The sequence below is a fragment of the Mustela erminea genome, chromosome X, assembly GCF_009829155.1.
Source record: "Mustela erminea isolate mMusErm1 chromosome X, mMusErm1.Pri, whole genome shotgun sequence".
In the NCBI taxonomy this organism is placed as follows: domain Eukaryota; kingdom Metazoa; phylum Chordata; class Mammalia; order Carnivora; family Mustelidae; genus Mustela; species Mustela erminea.
Window position 1 is genome coordinate 33,914,048 of NC_045635.1, and position 11,640 is coordinate 33,925,687.

The following is an 11,640-nucleotide window of genomic DNA, read 5'->3' on the forward strand; positions in this document are numbered from 1 at the left end:
TTATTCTTACTTTACAGGGACATATTTCTTTATAAATCTTATATATTTCACATATAAGACAGGAAAGTGTTTAATAAGGATTACTCCTAGACTTATTTCTTCAAATTCCTACCTAAAAAACTTGATTGATTTACTTTTCTTTGGGTACACTTCCCAATGGCAAATCAGCTTTGTACAATACACTTCATCAATGCCATGAAACAGCTTTGATTCCAGGAAATAAAAGCTGAATTTGAGAATTCCTAAATACCATAGCAGCAGGGTTTCTTGTTATTAAACTCCATTGCTGTCATTAACATGATAAACAATATCAAAACCCACACCATACTTCTCCAATGAGTTGTCTAGCATTATTTTTTTAAAGATTTTATTTATTTATTTGACAGACAGAGATCACAAGTTGGCAGAGAGGCAGGCAGAGAGAGAGGAGGAAGCAGGCTCCCTGCTGAGCAGAGAGCCCGATGCAGGGCTCAATCCCAGGACCCTGGGATCATGACCTGAGCCGAAGGCAGAGGCTTTAACCCACCAAGCCACCCAGGCGCCCCGTCTAGCATTATTTTTTGCCAGCTTTCTCAATTACAGGGTATCCACATTTATCCACATTAGTCACATTTGGTAAAGTTTCTATTTTAGAAGAGGATACATAGAAAACAGCAAACATTTCATTTATTAGTCTTATCACAGCTAAAAGTTATCCTCTCAAATCCACCAACTTTATTGGACTTCTAAATCTATTAATGGTTAGTAATTTTGTGTGCATATGAACTAATATGTGTGTAAGTATAGTAAAGTGAAAAGTATGTATTAACCTTGTCTATAATTTTAAAAAGTCCAAATAAATTAACTTAATTTACTTTTAATTTGAAAAATTTTAATACTCTACCTTGTACTAGAAATTATTTCACACATCTCAACATAAAAAAATAGCAGGCCTTAAAAATGAGGTGAAAAAAAAATCAGAGGATAAAGTGAAACTGGGAATAAATGCAGAAGTAGATACCATACTAATATTCACATCTAGAGTTTAAGTTTCTAAAATCGGATACAATAGTGTCCAAGAGATAAAAGCAAGCCAACTGATCTATATCTTGCATGAGACTAGTTCCATGTAATATTTCATCTTTTGCTACTGGCATCAGTGCCAAGAACAAACTGTTTGTCCTAAGAAAATGAAACTTTCAATCAACTAAATTGACATGTTGTTTACATACACTAAAATGTACCTATTTTAAGTGTATATTTTGATGAGATTTGACAAATTTACAAACTGGTATAAATACTACCACGAGTAATATGCAAACATTTCTAAAACCCCTAAACAATGTTCCCATGTACCCCTTTCTAGAGAGCCTCCCCACCTCCAGCCCTGGGCAACTATTAATCTGCTTTCTGTTAGTATGGATTAGATTTTTCTTTTCTAAAATGTCATATGAACTAAATCATAGAATATATGTTCTTTTATGTTGGGCTTCTTTCCTTCAGCATAGTATTACTGAGATTCAGCCAGACTTGTGTGTTATCAAAAGTCTATTTCTTTTTATTACTGAGTAATGTTCTGTTGTGTGGATATACAATTTGTTTAATAATTCACTGGTTGATGGACTAATGGACTAATATGAAATAAACAAGCAAAACAAGACCATAGACCTGTCACTTTGGCTTTATGAATAACAGAAGATACAAAGAAAGTAGGATTCTTGCTAAAATATTCTTTAACTCAACAGCTAAACTTCTGCCTCCTTTTCTTTCTCTGGGCCGGTTGCTTTTCTAATAATTAGTAATAATGTTATTGTACAAACCTAAAATACTTTAGACTTATGTAAATTGTCATTGGTAGAAATCAAAGCATGCCATATTGATCAACTTTGGCTCACATACCATCCCTGAATGGCAGGCAGATGGCAGAATCTATGATCCTCCCTCTATTGAAAAGGAGCCTTCTGGAAGTAAGTATTTGGGACTGTGGCAGAAACTTGGGATCAAAACCAGGAACAAAATACCAAGTTCCCAAGCCCCAAATTACTCTACTACTCTCTTCCCACACCTGAAATGTCAGCTGAGAAAAGAGGCAGAATGGAAATGAAACAAAAACATTTATTTGGGTTCTCATAATTATAATCAGGAGCACAGATTTGCATGGCACCCTAAATTGTGTCCCACTAGGGAACAAAATCAGTTGTTTTTAAAGATTTTATTTGCTTATTTGACACAGAGAGAGAGAGAGACAGCAAGAGAAGAAACACAGGCAGGGGGAGTGGGAGAGGGTGAAGCAGGCTTCCCACCAAGCAGGAAGCCCGATACGAGGCTCAATCCCAGGACCCCGGGATCATGACCTGAGCCGAAGGCAGATACTTGACTGACTGAGCCACCCAGGAGCCCCCAAAGTCAGTTTTTAAAGACAAAAGGAAATGCTTGTATATGCTGCTTACAAAGAATTGTGAATGGTGTTGGTGGCACTAAACTAATCTCAGCTAAACATAATTGGTTGCTAAGGCTATCACTAAGCAAATATCTGTTACTATAGCAAGTTGCTGATGTTTATGCAGAGTCCTTGGAATAGCTGCAGTTTGACCCAGTGCTGAAGTTCATGGTTCCACCTACTGAGAATGAGCAGAAGGCCCACCACCTTAATGGCCTCCTGGCTTTTTTTTAAAACACTGTTGACGTAAGTGACTCCATTTTATTTCACCTGGTACATTATCCTGAAAAGGATGGAGGAGCAGACTGAAAAGGTAAGGCATGGCTCCCTTCCCCTCATCCTCCACCCAACCACCTCTTCTAACTTCAAGCTGGCCTTTAACTTGTTTTATCTATTGAATTTCCATGTAAGATTTCATTTGCTAAAATGATTCTCAGGTTAAAAAAAAAAAATGAAAACCCACTGAAACCAAATCATCCTAAGAAAATGAGGATTCTATTTTAAAATACAAACTTTCAGTAATATAATAATGCCTTCCACTTATGTGATACTTCTACTTCTTTAAAGACTTCTCACACACATTGCATTTGGCTAGAAGAACAAAGTTAATCAATAAAGGCAATCAATTAAGAGTACACATTCACAAATGTGTTAAGTCCAGTTAACATTTAATTATCCTTGTTAATAAGAAATGAACCCTGTATGTGCATGCAAAATCCACACACAAACTAAAAACTTAATTAGAACAAGTAGTTTCTAACTTCTTTCTCATTAAACTTTGCCTGGAAGTCCTAAAAAGTATCCACAGTATCCATCCCCTCCTCAAAAAAAAAAAAAAAAAAGGGCAATGTGTGTGGGTTTCATTTCCTGTCTCTCCCACAGGAGTGTGATGGTGGAGAAATGAAATAAGAATCTTGGGAAAGCAGAAATTTTTAAACCCTCAAAAATGACATTCCAAAAACCAATTGCCAAAATTTGACATGATAAAGACATTTTTTTTTTTAAAAGTGACTTTAGTGCTCGCTTCGGCAGCACATATACTAAAAAGTGACTTTAAAGTCTTTCAACGGGCAAATATGAAAAGATCCACAAGAGCATGGCTTAACTTTGGGCCATTACTGTGACCAAGAGAAGAGGCAGGCCATAGGAGAGCAGACTAACAATTGGTTCCACTTTGACTGGATAGTTACAGTTAACAACCATCAACCATTGCCCTGGCATAACTGTTTCTAGCACCCTCTTTCACTTTCACAAGTGTCCTGATTTGGATAATAAATTCTATAGTTATCCTATCCATGAAAAAAATGGTGCTAAGCACAAATGACCAAAAGTGGGGGCATTTCCTACATGTTTTCTATTTCTCCTTCCCCAAAAGATGCTCAAACTAACATCTTGCATGACCTAAATTACAGATACAATGAGACTTCCTCTCCTCTTATTCATTTCCGCCATTGATTTGCAGCCCTGTGGGCTTGTTAGAATTATTCAAAATACTGATGCCTTAGAAACATCTCAATACAACTAAATCAGTGTTGCTAGAGGTTGGGCCTAGTCACTGATACCATCTCAAAGCTTCCCCGATAATTCTAATGTGCAACCAGGGTTGAGAACCACTAATTCTAACAGATATCAAGCAATTATTTGTATTGTTATACAATAAGGCACCTCGTAATCTGAGTGATGTTTGAAACTTACTGACTCCTTGGGGAAGAAGGATAACCCTGCCTACCACCCTTAACCAAGGACCATAGCTTACTCCCCTTGGCTCCGTACTCTGGGCGGCCAAAGGTCCTGCTCATTCTTGTTATTCTCTGTGAATACAAGAATAAATCATTCCACTTTTTCCTCTGAAATTTTCAATGCCCATAGTGGCAGTACAACAAAGCTTGAATTGTATAAGCCCAAGTGAAGAGCTGTTTTGCCCTGAGATAAAGCCTCTTGAAATAATAAGTGACAAAATCATTTGAAGGGACCTTCAAGTTGGCCACTCATTATTTGATGGAAGCTCTGACATTCTGAAAGTTTAGCGACTGAAGCTAGGTGGCAGTCCTGCTTAGGCAATTAAAGGAGACGCCATTAAGACAATTACAATGCTCCACACAGAAGAAAACTCAAAAGAAGTTATGATGTAACACCAGCATGGGATCAAGAGGGCACAACAAATTTGCTAACATCGTGCCTTCAAATATAATCTTCCTTATCAAAGTTGGAGAGTTTCCCTAAAATTATGACAACTCTTGAGTTTTCTGGATGCTTCTCAATATTCTTCATAACTCCTTCACTTTCCAGTTTTCTGAAGATTGCTGTTATCACCACCCCTCATCTATAAACGGGCACTAGCTAATTATTTATTTTCTATAAAATGAAATAATATGAAGGGAATATGGAGAATATTGAGAAACATTTAGAATAGTAATGTATATTACAGATATTGGAAAAGTAGGTAAAGGTGATTCTTTTGAAAGAACATTACCTATATGTCTACAAGGATGTTTACCAAAATATGAATAGCATTTATGTTGAGGTGGAAGGAACTGTGGAGATTTTTATGTTCTGTCTTGTTCAACTTGTTTTATAATAACCATATTTCCTCTTATTCTAAAATTTCACTATTTTTATGAGAGTTGTAATGTCCCTTAACTTACTAACGTCCATTAGTGATTAGATAATTAGCAGATCGTGACTGTTTTCTGTCATGTTTATTCTCAGCCCAAGGCCTGCTTTACTTTAATTGATGGGTCCCCTAATTAGAGTTGTTAATGGATGATGCCAGTGTGTGTTCATCCCAGACAATCAATAGATCGTGCTTGTACTCACTCTAATTTGGAAAGCTAACCAGAAGTTGATGTTTTTCTTTGTTTGCTCTTGTGTTGGGGACTACCCAGTATGAGGCTAGGGTATATTGAGTTGTGTAAATTTTATAGATCCTAAAGTGTTTAACAAAGTATTTTTCAAAGCATGTGTAATTTTAGAAATTAAAAGATAAATTGCTACATCAGAACTAAGATATTGAAAATATTTTGTGATTCTTCTAAACACATGTTTGTTTAGTTATTTGAGTTAAGCCCAGTACACTGAGAACAGTTGGGAATACAATTGAAAGTAATAGTTGAGTAACCCAATGCTTGATCAACCCTTCTCAAAAATAATGCTTTGATGTGTAACCAGATGTTGAGTGGGATTTTCCTGCTACACTTGCATTACAGCTAAGGCCCAAGTTTGATGACAGAAGACTATTTAGTACCCTCAGTCTAAGTTCATTAAGCCATCTGTGGTTGGGGCTAGCCACACCCCTGCAAGAAATATAAACCAGAGATTAAAAAAAAAACCAGACACTACATTACCCACTCTACCTCATACCTTTCCTAGGCAATATAAAAAGAAAACTGGAGGAAGAGCCCATGGGCTTTTAGTAAAGTAAGCTGTTTTGACCCTTCACCATTACCATACACCCTTTCTCTGGGTTGGGGGAGCATGCTTCCTGCATTCGTTTTTCAAAGATGGAGGCTTTAAGAGACTCATAAAGTTATGGATGTTTTCACACTCTCCTTGGATGTCTCTCTAGTCAGAAGACTTGTTAAACTGTCCCTGTACTATGGGGGGAGGGAAACAAGAATCGGGAGATGGCAAGGGGGAGGACTACCAAATAGAGACTATCAAGAAGGAGAAAACCCCATTTATGTTCTTGTTTCCTGAGAGGTATAAAAGATGCATTCCTCATGGATGGAAAGAAGATGCAACTGGGAATTCTAATCCTGCTCTACAACTACAGCATGGGAGGAGAGAGGCTTAGCCATCAGAAGAATGTGTTGTGGCAGTACCAACTTGAAGATCTAAGAAGAATCTAGAATGTAGCCCAGAGACAAGAGATAAAATCTATAAAAGAAAGATTAAAAGACAAGGGGGAAAATAACCATTTAAAGAGATCATGGATGAGATTTTTTTTTAAGATTTTATTTATTTATTTGACAGACAGATCACAAGTAGGCAGAGAGGCAGGCAGAGAGAGAGAGGAAAGCGGGCTCCCTGCTAAGCAGAGAGCCTGATGTGGGGCTCAATCCCAGGACCCTGAGATCATGACCTGAGCCAAAGGCAGAGGCTTTAACCCATTGAGCCCCTCAGTCACCCCATAGACGAGATTTTTCCAAAATTGTTGACAGACACTAAATCTCATTATGAAATCTTAATAAATTCCAAACAGGATAAACAAGAAAAAATTCACATCTTCATATATCTTAATGAAACTATGGATTAACAAAGAGAAAATATCAAAATCAGACTATTGAAAAGAGAAAAGACTAATAATAACTAATAAAAAATGGCTATTAGATCATTAGCCACAATTGAAGCCAGAAGATGGTAGAACAATATATTTAATATTCTGAGATTACATAACTGTCAACTTAGAATTTTGTGCCCACAGAAACTATATTTCAAGGTTGAAAATAAAGTAGAAAACTTTTTTTAGGAAAAAATTACAAGATCTTTATCAATAAATCCTTATTAAAGTAAATTCTAAAAGATTGTCATTCAAGCGGGGCGCCTGGGTGGCTCAGTGGATTAAGCCGCTGCCTTCGGCTCAGGTCATGATCTCAGGGTCCTGGGATCGAGCCCCGCATCGGGCTCTTTGCTCAGCAGGAGCCTGCTTCTCTCTCTCTCTCTCTGCCTGACTCTCCGCCTACTTGTGATTTCTCTCTCTGTCAAATAAATAAATAAAATCTTTAAAAAAAAAAAAAAAAAGATTGTCATTCGAGCAAAAAATAATCTCAAATGTAAGATCTAAAATGCAAGAAGGAAAGATAATGAATAAAATCCAATTAAGTATATGAAATAATATAACAAGTGTATATTATTATATACAGATAATAATATTTAATACTTAAGCACATAAGGAAACTGAGAAAGAGGAGTTCGTTTGGTGCCACAGATGTAGTCAACATACAGTCATGATCATGATCGTAACAGAAAACTAAAGATAAAAGGGACTTTCTCGAACCTGATAAAGGACATCTATGAATATTGATAACAATCATTATACTTAATGGTGACAAAATGAAAGGATTACCATTAAGATCAGAAAAAAAGATAAGGAAGACTTCTATTACCACTTCTAGTCAACATTGTATGGGACATTGTAGTCAGTGCAAGAAAAACAAGAAAAAAATTTAATGTATAAGAAGTAAAAAGAAGGAAAAGCTGTTATTATGGTAGCTGATGTGATTATCTGTATAGAAAATCTAACAGAATTTATAACTTATTAGAGTTAAGAAGAGTTTAGCAGGTTTCCTGAATTTAAAAAAAAAAGTATAAGAGTCTATTGCACTTTTACAAACAATCAGCAATCTGTTAGAAAACCTATCTCCTCTGCTTGCGTTTTATTAGTAATTTTATTGCTTCATTTCCATATTTTAGATTTGCAGTCTACCGTTTACTTTAGTGTGAAGTTACTGCCTACTTCCCGTTCACTTGCCATGGAGTCTCCATTCACTTTTGAGAAAACAGATTTTAGTTTCATCAGGAAGATTTTAAAGGAATGTATGTCCTGAATTCTTGTGTGTATCTGAAAATATTAATCTGTTGGTTCTATACTTGAACAACATTTTAGATGTTTGTAATAGTCTTAGGATTCTTTTTTCCTTAGAAGTTTATAAGCATTACTGTACTTACTGTTTTCTAGGGTTGAATATTATTGTGTAAGAATCAGAAGTCAACCCGAATTTTCCCCTTGTAGATGGGTTTATCTTTTTTTTTTTAAGATTTATTTAGGACAGAGAGAGGTAACACAGGGGAGCAGGGGAAGGGGCAGAGAGAGAGAAAGAATCTCAAGCAGACTCCCTGCAGAGCACAGAGCACAATGTGGGACTTGATCCCATGACCCTAAGATCATGACCTGAGCTGAAATCAAGAGTCAGAGGCCCAACCGACTGTTTTAAGGCCAAAAGGACACCTTCTTTATTTTTGAGGTCTAAAAATATTTGCTGAGATAGATTTTGTTCTTGCTCACTCTATCAGCTAAGGTCCAGTCATTAAAAGAGACTTCTTGCTGGGCGCCTGGGTGGCTCAGTGGGTTAAGCCGCTGCCTTCGGCTCAGGTCATGATCTCAGGGTCCTGGGATCGAGTCCCGCATTGGGCTCTCTGCTCAGCAGGGAGCCTGCTTCCCTCTCTCTCTCTCTGCCTGCCTCTCCATCTACTTGTGATTTCTCTCTGTCAAATAAATAAATAAAATCTTAAAAAAAAAAAGAGACTTCATGCTAAGTATTTCAAAAGAGGGAATTTAATAGAGGGAAATAAATCTTCACAGATGTGAGTGAACTGAAAGAGCAAATGGAGAACCACGGGGAGGGGGGACCCAGAGATAATATCTGCAGGAAATAGCTATCCTTTGGAAGACTAGGAAAACAAAGGGAAGTGATGATCTGAACCTAGAACCTTAGAGAAGGGGACTCCAATCCCCAAGGAAAGGCAGCTGTCTGGCTGGTTCTGTCACTTAAGGAGTTTGAAGAGATCAGGCAGAGCTGAAACTCAGACCTCTGAAGATTATGCACTTCTGACTGCTGCTGTTATCTTGAAGGAGCTAGATCCGTCAGTTATGGGAATGCCAAAAGAATCTGGAAACACGAACCAGCAAAGTACATTTGTTGGGTCTTTATCTGGCAAACAAAAGGAAAGATGTTCCCTAGTCCTGCCCCCTATTGACAGAGTCTAAGAAGGAACAAGCTGGCAAATGAAAAATGTAATTTGCAGAGTCTCGGGCCCAGCATCACCGAAGTGGAATAGAGAAGGGAATGTTTGGAGAGGAGGGACTAATAACCGGCATGCTCATTACATGTCAATTTTCCCGGGATACAATATGCCATTCCCCTCTGTATATACAAAGCTCCTTTTGTTTCAGCAACGTTTTCTTAATTTGTATTTGTGATCTTTTTTTCCCATTCCACTATTTGTTCCTTAGGTTTTCTTCTTGTGGGCTACAGATTGGCGCAAAGAAACCACGTCATGCACATACTGTATGGCTAAATTAATTCCCAGTTTGTTATGCATAGCATGTGTAAATCTAGCAGGATATGGAAAGTGGCTACACAGTGCACCATGGCTTTGCACACCTTTTGAGGTCACCACCACCGTCACCACAAATGCTAAGCCCTTAACAGGGAAACACAGGTGCCATTGTCCCTATCTGCACAGCATAGGGCCTTGCTGCTTCGAAGAAGCTGAATTTCTTGTTTGTAATCCAGGATGACACTCTGGGAAAATTCTCATAATGTCACAGACATAGTCTTACTTTCCTCATTCCCAGCCCATTTTAGAACCACGAATCCCTTTTCCTGGGGTCTGAGAAAAGAAATCCAAACAATAAAACGCAAAATATAGTAAAGGTAAAAAATCATATAGTGACTAGTTTTAAGAGTCTTTCCTTTCTTGTTCTATTTACAGCTTTTGACTAAAAAATTTTCTCCAAATCCTTACCTTTAAAAATTTCTGGAGCGGGGCGCCTGGGTGGCTCAGTGGGTTAAGGCCTCTGCCTTTGGCTCAGGTCATGGTCCTGGGGTCCTGGGATCGAGCCCCGCATCGGGCTCTCTGCTCTGCGGGGAATCTGCTTCCCTTCCTCTCTCTCTCTACCTGCTTGTGATCTCTGTCAAATAAATAAAATCTTTTTTTAAAAAAAAAGTTTCTGGAGTGACTAGCACGTAAAGTTCGTTGAAAGATATTTTATCTGTGTGGAGTATAACCTTTAGTTAGCACAGAAACCAAAAATTAGATGTGGAAATTGCATTTTGTTTTAGGATGATTGCTCTCCTGCGGAATGATGAGTGTGGTGGGTGGACCTGTGAGCTCTCACTGCTAGTCAGGCACCGCTATTCCTCACCCTGATATAGTCATCTTTTGCAAATTGCTCTTCCAACTGGCAAGCTTCATCTGCAATTAGACACTTTACTAGAGACATTATTTAAGTAACAAACTGAAAGATTCTAAGCTTAAAGAGAGTGGGGGAGGATGATCTCTACATCAACCACAGAAAGCTGTAATGAATGAGTTTATTTACCTGATCAGTGCCTGCGGAGACAGGAAGAATACTTACGTTCTCTTGACCTCAATCTCTTCCGGTGACACTTTAGAACTAGCCCCATCAGTTTAAGTTTTTAATTACTTCCGTTTTACTCTTCCTTCCCTTTGCTTACATTTTTAGTTCTACCCGGTATTAAAAATATTTATATCCTACCTCCCATAAGCTGCCAAAATCATTACAATCAAACTTCTTGAAAAAAACTATTCTTATAACCTGCTCATTGTTTATCCCCTTCACATGTGGATTCCCATTTTGCAGCCCCACACAAACTGCTCACCAAAGTCACAGACGATTTGCTAATTGTCAATCTCACTGCTGTCTCCTTTCCCCATGCTTCTGCTTCTCTCTCTATCTTTTCATCTTGTTTTCTTTCGGTCTCTCTCTTCCCCTGACTTTTATGATACAGAGCCTCTTTGTTCCACTTCTGGATCCTCCTTCTCTGTCTTCTGCACTGATTTTATTCCTCTTTTTGCTCTTAAAGACTTTCTAAGACTTGTCATTCTCACTCCTGCACCTTGATCAGTTCATCAATGTCTGTGGTTTCATCTTACCAAGCCTAAGCCTCAATTCATTTATTTCCTGAAGCTCTATTCCTCTGTTCACAACTTCCGGATGGACCTCACTCCTGGGATAATTCAACAACATCTCAAACTCAACAGATCCAAAGGTAAATTCATTATGTTCTCTCGTGAATTATCTACTTTCCCAAAGGCTGGAAGCCTGTTCTTTGTTCCTCACCATATCCAATCAATCAGGAAATCTGTGGCTTTCTGCTTTTGCCACATTTGCATCCATCCCTAATATTCCATTTATTTTTTACTTCTTCTCCATTTGCTTTTTTAAAAATTTGAGTATAGCTGACACACAATGTTACATTAATTTCATGTGTACATATTAGTAATTTGACAAGTTTATATATTATGGCTATGCTCACAAGTGTAGCTACCATCTGTCCCATTATATCGCTATTACAACATCATTGACTGTATTCCTCATGCTGTGCCTTTTTTCCCATGACTTATTCATTCCATAACTGGAGGCCTGTATCTCCCACTCCCCTCCACCCAACTCCCCACCCACTCCCCTCTGGCAACATCAGTGTGTTCTCTGTATTTATAGGTCTGATTCTGATCCTGCTTTTCCTTTATTTTTT